Source organism: Sus scrofa, chromosome 16, assembly GCF_054392235.1.
Source record: "Sus scrofa isolate SSC_HxYL_T2T_F1_AM1 chromosome 16, Sscrofa_HxYL_maternal_Yorkshire_Landrace_v2.0, whole genome shotgun sequence".
Classification (NCBI taxonomy): domain Eukaryota; kingdom Metazoa; phylum Chordata; class Mammalia; order Artiodactyla; family Suidae; genus Sus; species Sus scrofa.
The window spans coordinates 90,566,804-90,577,031 of record NC_139398.1 but is presented as its reverse complement, the minus strand read 5'-3'; the positions used below and the strand labels follow the sequence as shown (position 1 = coordinate 90,577,031).

The following is a 10,228-nucleotide window of genomic DNA, read 5'->3' as shown; positions in this document are numbered from 1 at the left end:
GGCAAAACCAGATGAGGTGTGTATTGCCAGGGCTTCTGGGAGGTTCTCAGGTGGGATGCGTGGGACGAGGTTTGGGAACAAAGAGCAAAGAAGTAGAGGCGAGATGTATCTGGACTGGCTTCCGGGGGAGCTGGGAGATCAAGGTGCTAAGAGCATGCAGCTCAGCAGACTCCCACTCAGTCCAGAAGGAAGTGCCAGCTGCAAGAGGAAGACAAACGCCTCCACGCCTACCGGGCAGTTGCCCCGCAAAGATACCACCCCTCAGAAACCACCCGTGCTGCTGAGGTCCATGTTTTCCAGAGTCACTTCTTGGTGGCTCCTTCTGGTGTCATTAAATAGAGCCCTTGGGGGAAATGTACGCATCCTCAGGTCTTCCGAGGGGAGTGAAGGAAGGCGTGTGTGTCCATTTGAATCTCACCTCCCCTCCTCCACGCCCAGCATCGCCAAAGGCGTGACACATATGATGGGAGGACGGTGGACTCAGGGGGAGAGCCAAGCCTCCCCACCCGGACCTCTCCCTTCTGTGGACCGTCCTGTGGTCTCAGTTTCAGGACCATCGAAGCTCTTGGCTTTTGGAGGAGTGAGCATAGCCCACGTTGACGGAGTGTTTACTGCGCCAGGGACATCACAGGCACGGTGCCCTCCTCTCGCGATAGCCCAGAAGATGGGCACCTTCTCCCCTGCAGGACAGAAAGCTGGGTTCCTTGCCCAACTCCACACATCCAGTGGCTGGGACCCACGCCCCTTCCCTAGCCTGTGCCCCTGGCCGCTGCTCTGAGTGGCCCCTGATTTTGCTGCCCTGAGGACTTTTCTGGCAAACCCATCACGCTCACTTCAATGCACTTCCTGATGGGAGGAAAGTGGGATTTTGTGTGGAGTCTGGGAGGAGGGAGGGGCCACTTCTCTCTTCGGACCCTGCCGACTCCCAGGGGGATCCCTCCAAGGAAGGAGGATGAGGTTCTGGCCCTTAGGATGCTGGCCCTGGACTGTCCAGGGCTCTTAGCATGGCCCATAGGTACACCCAGGGACTCCTCCAAACAGGAAGGATTTGTTTATGGGCTGGCAGGTGATTTCCAAGCACGTTCAGGGAAGGGAACGGCCCCAGAATGGAAAGAAGCCGGAATGACCCATGATGCTACCGTTCATGGCTGTGTCCCCACTGCCCAGAGACAGGGACACTGAGCCGACCTGACCTCTTCCAGGACTCTGAGGACATATGGTATGAAAGGGTAATCCACCATCTGAGGTTACCCCAAATCATCGTCCCTAGATATCCATCCACCCATCATCCACCATCCACCCATCCGTCCATCCATCCATCCGTCCATCTGTCCTCCAACCATCCGCCCACCCATCCACCATCCGTCTACCCTCCAACCATCCACCCATCATCCCTCCATCCATGTGAGGACTCAGTCCCCAAATCACAGGGAACTGAATTCTGCCAACGGTGAGAACGAGGCTGGAAGGAGACCCTTCCCCCAGATCCCCCAGATAAATGCTGAGCCAGTGGCGACTTGAACGAAGCCGAGTGGGGTGGCGTGGCCTAAAGAAAGACCAGCTGATCTTGCTCCAGGTGGAGGTGATGCTGCGCTACTGTGTGAGGCGCTAAGCACGGGGCGATTCTTCCCAGGAGCGATAGAAAAGTAACACCACTTTCATTCTTCAAAGTCAATAAATTACCCCGAGAAGATGTTTTCTCAGTCTTTTAGGCTCATGTGTAACTGGTGCTCAGTCTCTCTTACATCAACTTCCGATGCTTGCTTCCTTGAGACGTCACCTCCACCCGCTCTGCCTGGTTCCCACTGACCCAGCAATCGTGCCCTGAGCCTGTCCCTTCATTCTGCAATGACTGAGCGGGCAGGCACTCTGCAGGCAGGTCCTCCAGGAGAAATTCAGCCCATGAGAAAGAGACAGATGCAGGAGCAGAGTGTTCAGAAGGTGGGGGGTAGCAGGTGTGTGGCTGAGTGAGCAGAGTGGGGAGACAGCCAGGGGAGAGGCTGTCTTGGGGTGGCAGCACAGACAGCCGCCTACAGTATCAAAGAGCAGGGCTGCCCAGAGGCTTGTCACTCTGTAACCAGGACATGGCACCATAGCCGGGGGGCGGGGAGGCTAAGCCATGGGGGCATCCAGGCAATGCATGACCTGTAGTCTGTGTGTACTGGGTGGTGGGAAGGAGAGAAGGGCTTTCAAAGGAGGCGGGATGTCACCAGAGTCGGGTTTGGGGGCTCCTTCTAGCTGAGAGAGGAGGGCCTGGAGGGTGAGGGAGGCTGGTTAGAGGAGACAGGGCATGGGATGCAGAGGGGACAGAGGGGAGGGCCTGGGAGACAGGCTGGACCCCACAGTGGGGCTCCGGAGGCTGTAGATGAAGAGGGCTGCCCTGGGCCCCACGAGAAGAAGCTGGCCCCGGGGGCAGCAGGAGAGCTCAGCCCTGTGGAGATCTGTTGGGGGGGACCAAGTATGGACAGAGGGGGACAGTCCCAGAGAATGAGAAGGGCTGGGGGAGGGGGTGCCTCAGGAAACCAGAGGCTTCCAGACAGGAAGGGCAACCTGGAAAAGGGTGAAAATCAATACTGAAAATCAGAAAGCGAATTTTTTATTGGCTTGACAATTAGGACGTCGGATGACCTTGGGTAGATATTCAGAGGATTTATGGGGTTGGGACACTGGCTTGGAGAGGACAGAGCCACACAGGGTGACAGCCAGCAGAGAGAGTGTGTGAGCATGCGCGTGTGCAGGTGTGTGCATGTGTCCATGAATGTGATGTGGGCTTGTGTGCCCGTGGTGTGCGTGAGTGGCGCCCATGCATGTGTAAGTGCGTGTGTGCGTTTCCTGCACACACCCAGAAACACAGGTTAATCGTCTGGCACATGCGTCTGCTGAAAGAAAGGAGCTGCCAGAGAAAATCGCAAAGGAAAACAGCAGGTTGAGAAAGAGGAGCCGGGGACAGACCACGGCTGGCAGGGAAGAGCTGCGCCAAGACCGAAGCAGTTAGAGGCACAAATCGGATCACATGCCTGTGAGAGGCCCCCGGGCAGAGCCCCTGGCATCTGGGCGGACCTGGCAGGGGCTCCGGGCTGGGCCCCGAGAGTGGGGCCGAGGGCTGGCCGGTGGCCGCGGGGGTGGGGCCCGAGAGGCCCGGGGGTGGAGACTTGTGGGGAGACCATGGTGCGTTTGAAGCAGCTGGGAGACATGGTCAGGGTCAAAGGTCGTTCAGGGGATTGGCGGAGAACCTCTGCGGTGGCGCAAGAGTGGACTCGGGAGGACGGTCCAGTGGTGGCTGCAGGGATCCAAGTAGGAGGCGGGGTGGCTTGGACAGAGGGCAGCAAAGAGGGCGAGGGGTGAGCTGGCGGAGCTGCATTTGGAGCTGAGCTCCGCAGGACTGGCTGTTGGATTGGATGTGGGGGGGCGTGGGGAGATGGGGGGAGGTGTGGGGGGATGGGGGGTGGGCACTATGCTCTTCAGGGCTGGGTGCCTGGGGAGGACGATGTGCTGACCGGGAGCTCAGAGCGGCCGCCTGTGCTTGAGAGAAGAGGAGCTGGGATGTTGAGAACTTTCCCGCTCAAACTTCCCATTTCCAGGGATGCTTTTCCAAGGTGGTGCCAGGACCCCTGAACCTTATCAATTGGGGTGCTGTCCCCTCCATGACCCCAGGAAAGCAGGGCCTTAGACAAGCCATCCAGGTGGACCTGCCCCTCGGGCTTCAGCCCCTGCGAGCACTCAGGACTCGCAGACCCCCGCAGGGCTCAGCCCTGGGCGGGCGCGGCATGGAGCGCGGGATGCTGCCGCTCACGCTTCGGGTTTGGTCTCCCGGCAGGTGCCCTGGACCAGAACGGCTGCACAGCAGCGCCCAGAAAAGCCGCAGTGGAGAGAGCCGTGTCTTCGAGATGTCTTGTAACACAGAAGCCTGTGTAGACGGCTCCAGGAAGATGTGTCAGGGAAGGCCGCCGGCGGCACTGCACCTGCACAGCCCTCCCCTTGGGGCAGGGCCAGGCCCACCCACCTCCCTGGTTACTTTCCATACCTGGGCTGGCACTGCGTGGAGCCCTGGCCGCCACAGCCCCGCCTGCTCCCAGCGCTCAGCTCAAAAACTCCTATTTAGTTGGCAGAGCAAATGCAGCCCCTCCAGGTAGGAGGCGGACGTGGGCCCCTGCCTCTCCGAGCCCCCTCTGCCACCCGCCCCTCAGCCCCAGAGCTGGAGGATTAGACAGCAGCCTGGGGGAGCCCTGAGTGCGGCGTCTTCGCCCGTCGGGGCTGCGACGTTTGGCCTTTGCGGGGGCAACAAGCTTTTCCACTCTTGGGCGAAGAGCTCGCCGTTTCATAGAAACCCTAGACCCGGAGGCGGTGGCATGAGGAACAGTTTCCTTTTCTAAGACTGAAACATAAGTGGCAGAAACCGTACCAATGAGGCAGTTGGACCCGAGCCCGAGAACGAGCTCTCCCCGGAACCCTGGGGAAGGAAAAGGTAAAATCAGCATCCCTCTGATGAGCAGTGCAGGCTTGCTGGACGCCGCTTTTCGTGGGGCGCTGCTATTTCACCCTGACGAGCAGCTCCTGCCCGGGCGTGGATCTGCCCTCAAGGTCCCTGTAATTGCGCGAACACACAAACCCGAGCGAAGGAATAGGGCCGGGCCCGGGGCCCTTCACTCCCCGGTGAGGAAGCCTGGACCCACTTCCAGCCACGGACCCGTTTCTCCGTGCTGACGTCATCGCCAATCCGCCTACCACGTCGATGAGACCGGCGAGCCGCCCTGCCAACAGACGGCGATCTAATGACGACCTCTCAAGAGGTTTCTAATGACGATGGGTTTTGGAAATGATTCAGGTAAGGGCAGGTGTAAACCTTTGACTCCGTCATGCATGGAAATGATTTTAACTTATGGGGAAAGAAAAAGGTACAAGGTCAAGATGGCAACTCCTATTGTTCAAAATCTACCTGCCCCAAAGGAAGCCCATGCGTGTGTGCGTGTGTGTGTGTGTGAGGTTTGTGTGCCTGTGCGTGTCTAGGATGTGCTGTGCTATGGTGTGAGTGTGTGCCTGTGTGTGGTGTCTGCTTAAGGCAGGAAAATGCTTTTTCCGTCTGTAAGAGCTGACCCCTGTCTAGAACCCAGCAGCCAGGAGACATGCAGGAGCTGAGACTCAAGGCCACTGAATGGACCGCGAAGTAAGCTGGCGGCCGTGTGGCCGGAAACCCGAGGGTCATCCTTTCCGGGGACGGGGCTTCTTGCTGCCCCTGCAAGCTAGAAGCAATTCCCGGGTGGGGTTGCGGGCTCTTTCCTGGAGAATGTGACCCTTCGGCCTAAGAAAGCCCACAAGGAGGCAAAGAGAGGCCTCGGCTTCCTTCCTCTAAACTCGGTAATTGGACGATGGTGTGTGTGTGTGCGTGTGTGCATGTGCGTGTGTGTGTGTGAGTGTGTGTGGGTGTGAAACAGAAACCAGGGGTGACAGGGAGGTGCTCCAGCAGCCCCTCAAAGGGCTGTCCCAGGAAGTGACAGCCTGGAAGCCGGCAGGTCTCAGCCCCAGGCAGGCTCTGAAAACGAAGTGAAAACCATCGCTGTCAGGTGGCCTTTAGCATATTCTGACTGGGGAGGCAGGAGGGTTCCACCTTTTAATACAGACATGCCTCTCTTTAAAGAAAAAAAGCTTAAAACAAAGGGCCTGGTTGCAGCTCCCTGGAGGCAGAGCTGGAGATGGAGATTGTACAGGCACCGGCTGAGGCCGTGCCATCGGGGAGCTGTGGGCGGGGGGTGGGTGCTGCCCTCCGGGAGGATGAGCCCGAGGCCTCACGGCCCCTCGCACCACCCAGGGGAGCTCTCGAGGGAGGTGGCCCCACAGAAGCACCCTCTTGAGGCCGATACACACACGCATACACTCAACCACACTCAACAGCCTCACTCATCCCCCCCCACACACTCAGCCACATGCACACGCACACACTCGCAACCACAGCTTCAAGGCTCTGGATCAAAAGGATTGGGGTTCGTGGAAGTAAGAAAGGAATGGTTTTCCATATACGGCCCTAAACAAACTGGACATGCAAATGCAGACAGCGTCCTGTGTGACGGCGCTTAGACCTGCAAGAGGAGCCCGGGGGAAGCCAAAGTGCTTCTCGGAGTTCCCTCCAAAGCCCCTCTCCTGCGTAACTCGCCACCGCAGTGTGACGATGAGCCCGCGGGAGAGGGACGTGGCGACCGACCTGGAGAACACTCTGAAGGACGGTTCCCGGCGTGGTTTCAATGAAGGGGCCTTAACATTGCCAACGAGGCGAAAGCGCCGCGTGGCTGGCCTGCGTGTGCACGTGACTGCGATGATGCCCACAGTCACAGTCACCCGCGGCTGAAGGGTCAACAGATACGCGACTTCCACTGCCGCTTTCATTCTGAAATAGGTTGTAAAATGCATGTATTCCTTCCACAGAAACAGTTGGCCGAAGGGAAACCTGGAGTGAAAAATAGTGCCACCAACAAGCTTCTCCTTCAGGGTATATTTTTTCTTTAACGTAGATGATAGATACGTTATTCGAATAACACTTATTACGTATGTATATACACATACACACACATACATAATTGAATAATTTAGGAAATTTTAGAAAGCGTAGAAAGGACATATCTCCGGCAGCTCCACCCACACTTCAGACTAAGTAACTATGAATTCTTTGAAAGTCTATATACTCTCAGTCTTATTTCAATAGTATTTTTGTTATCAATAGGGAATACACTATATGCACTGCATTTAAAGTCCTTTTTTTACTTGATAGCCTCATAATATTAAAGACGCTCCTAAAACATTATTTTGATATCTGAAAAATAGTCTATATATGCAGTGTCTCAAAACTTATTTAATGAACATTCTAAAGTAGAGCATACTTCTAAAAATTTTTACTGAAATATAGTTGATTTACTATGTTGTGTTAGTTTCAGGTGTACAGCAAAGTGATTCAGTTATAGATGAATAGATAGATAGAGGGATTCTTTTTCTTTATAGGTTATCACAAAATTTTAGTAAGTCCTTGTTGTTTATTTATTTTGCATATGGTAGCATATATCTGTTAATCCAAGCTCCCAATTTATCCCTCCCTCCCCCTTCGCCTCTGCTGGACATGAGTGTGTTTTCTCTGTCTGTGAGTCTATTCCTGTTTTGTAAATAAGTTCTCTTGTATTATTATTTTAGATTCCACATATAAGTGACATCATATGGTATGTGTCTTTCTGTGTCTGACTGACTTCACTTAGTGTGATAATTTCTAAGTCCATCCATGTTGCTACAAATGGCATTACTTCATGCTTTTTTATAGCTGAGTAATAGTCCACGTACATATATGTACACGTCTTCTTTATCCATTCTTCTGTGGATGGACACTTAGATCGCCTCTTTGTCTTGGCTATTATAATAGTGAAGCCTCGTTATTTATAATGAATGTAAATTTAAGTTTATCTTTACTCCAATATCTTTGTGTTCCTCTCTGATTATTTTTATATTAAATCACTAAATGTAGAACTGCTCAGTCCTAATGTAGGATATTTTAACAGGATATTTTCAAGAAAATATTATCGATTTCTACTTTTATGTGTTCTCTGAAAACAAAGGAAAACAGAGCTCTGTGACAGAACAAACATTAAATCTTATAAACTGTATGAGCTTTCTTGAAATTAAAAAAGTTTCTCTCTTCTATGTATTTAAAGGCTGCACTTGTGGGAAAAGCAAAAAATAAGTCATGATGACCAACAGTGGAACATTTTAATGTAAAAAACTACTGTGCTCTCAAGAAATAAACGGCAAAAACAAAAATTCTTTAGGAATACAAATAGTTAACTTACGTATAAAAAGAGAAAATCAGAGTGCTATGAGAATTTTCGACAGCCGTGGTTTATGGCAGAAAACGCTAGAGAATATTTTAAATATCCAAAGGAAAAAAAGTGAGGCCAGGTCCTGACATTTAGCTCAGCTGATCATTAAGCATAAAAAGCATTTTTAAAACGGTTCCCAGGGAGTTCCCGCTGTGGCCCAGCAGAAACAAACCTGACTAGTATCCATGAGGACACGGGTTCCACCCCTGACCTCACTCAGTGGGTTCAGGATCCGGCGTTGCTGTGAGCTGTGGTGTAGGTTGCAGACATGCCTCAGATCCTGCATTGCTGTGGCTGTGGTGTAGGCCAGCAGCCATTGCTCTGATTTGACCCCTAGCCTGAGAACTTCCATATGCCATAGGTGTGGCCCTAAAAACTAAAAAATAAAAAAATAAAAATGGGAGTTCCCGTCGTGGTGCAATGGTTAACAAATCCAACTAGGAACCATGAGGTTGTGGGTTCGATCCCTGGCCTTGCTCAGTGGGTTAAGGATCCGGTGTTGCCGTGAGCTGTGGTGTAGGTTCCAGATGTGGCTTGGATCCCGAGTTGCTGTGGCTCTGGTGCAGGCTGGCAGCTGCAGCTCTGATTCGACCCCCAGCCTGGGAACCTCCATATGCTGTGGGAGTGGCCTTAGAAATGGCAAAAAGACAACAACAACAACAAAAAAAGCGGTTACCAACATGCAAGAATTCAGGGTACATTATCCTCTTGAGCACTGACGCTCTTAAAAATCAGTTTCAGATGGATATACAACAAAGAATATTTTAAAAGAATGTATGTATATGCATGTACATATATCACTTTGCTGTACAGCAGAAAATAACACTGTAAGTCAAATATACTTCAGTAAAAAATAAAAATAAATCAGGCTCAGACAGCCAGCATTATGAGAGACATTCTATATGAGGACTGCTCGTGAGCATTAAAAGTGTATTTCTCTGCAGAACCTAGAAAAATGATGGTTAGCCTCCAGACTAATTCGAAACGAAACGGCGGATGCCTGAGACGTGGGCAGCTCGCAACCGTTAATGTTGTGACGTGATGAGGCGCTCATAGGAAAAACAGAAGGAGCCTGCCATCACCTTCAATACATCAGTGAGAGGAGCAAAGGACGTGACCTCATATCAGTTGCCAGAAAGATTAAGAGCGGAAAAGGGTGAGGAAGAATTTATAATTCAATTATTATCTCTCACAGAATGAAAAATAAAGGAAGGAATGGCAAATATTATATCAGGGAATTGGCATAAAAATTAATATAAAGGTAAGCAGAACAAATATATAAACCAAATGTAAATTAAAAAAAATGCACACCGAAGAGAGAGGGACAAAGCTAAAGTCACAGGCCATTTTATAAATAACTTTTCACAAGGTCGTGTGTCTGTAACCACACAACATAATGTTTTACATAATAGTACAACAGAAGTAAAACAAAATATATTGATAATATCTGTACCTATCAGCTGTATGCCTCTATTAAAAGAAGAAAAATATTTTTTCACATAAACTAACAAAGCTAAATTCCAAACCAAGATTGACACTAAAAATATACCTGAATAAAAGACCCAGAAAGCCTAGAAAGCAAAGGATGGACAAAGTTATATAGACAAACACACGACCCAAAAGAAAGTGGTAGATGTGATTTTTTTATCGGAAGAAAAAAGAAGTAGTCACTTCAAACTAGCAGAGACTGAAAGTCAGAGGAAGATGTCACCGCAATTAATATTTACGGACTCAGCAACAATTTCTGCAAAGCAAAAGCGAGGGAAGATACAAAGAGAAACAAAGCGCACTAAGATGGGGGACCTAGAACGTTTTTATTCATCTAGGAGACATGCAGTGAACAAAACAGGCCGAAGAACATCAACGATGTGAGCAATAGACTCAATAGGAAAATCCAATCCACGTGTACTGACGTCCACCCTCCAAGAGCAGAGAAGGAACCTTCTCTGTGAGACAGGCTGACACAGGTACAAAAGGTCTCAGCCCACAGAGAAAGCCCCAGTGGATTTCAAAGTACCAAAAAGGAGACAGTCAGGAGTCTGTGATCCTGACAAAAGAAAGACAGCATAAAACTTTTCAAAATGTAAAAACAGAGCCCTCTACTTTTACATTTTACAGAAACAATCCACGAAACGAATTACGGATCAAAAGAAAATATTAAGTAGAGAAACTTTTGAAAACACAAATGTTAGGATTCGTGGGCAGGGGCGGGTGCCACTAAACGAGCCATCAGGTAACAGAGGAAAACATTCAATGATGGCATCAATAAACATTACACATTAAGACTGGCTTAGGGAAGGACCCAGCTGGAAAAGCAAGACAAGGATATCGAGGTAAATTAAAAGAAAGTAATAGAAAAAAATAAGGAAGAAAGCATA

At 50.7% G+C, this 10,228-nt stretch overlaps 1 long non-coding RNA gene across 1 annotated transcript; it reads left to right on the top strand.

Moving 5' to 3' along the window:
* Positions 1-2,868: 2,868 nt before the first annotated feature.
* On the top strand, positions 2,869-7,674 carry LOC146395718 (uncharacterized). The gene is made up of 3 exons (XR_014831080.1): positions 2,869-3,019; positions 3,818-4,825; positions 6,418-7,674. It is a non-coding gene; the product is annotated as an uncharacterized LOC146395718 (long non-coding RNA).
* Positions 7,675-10,228: the final 2,554 nt, after the last annotated feature.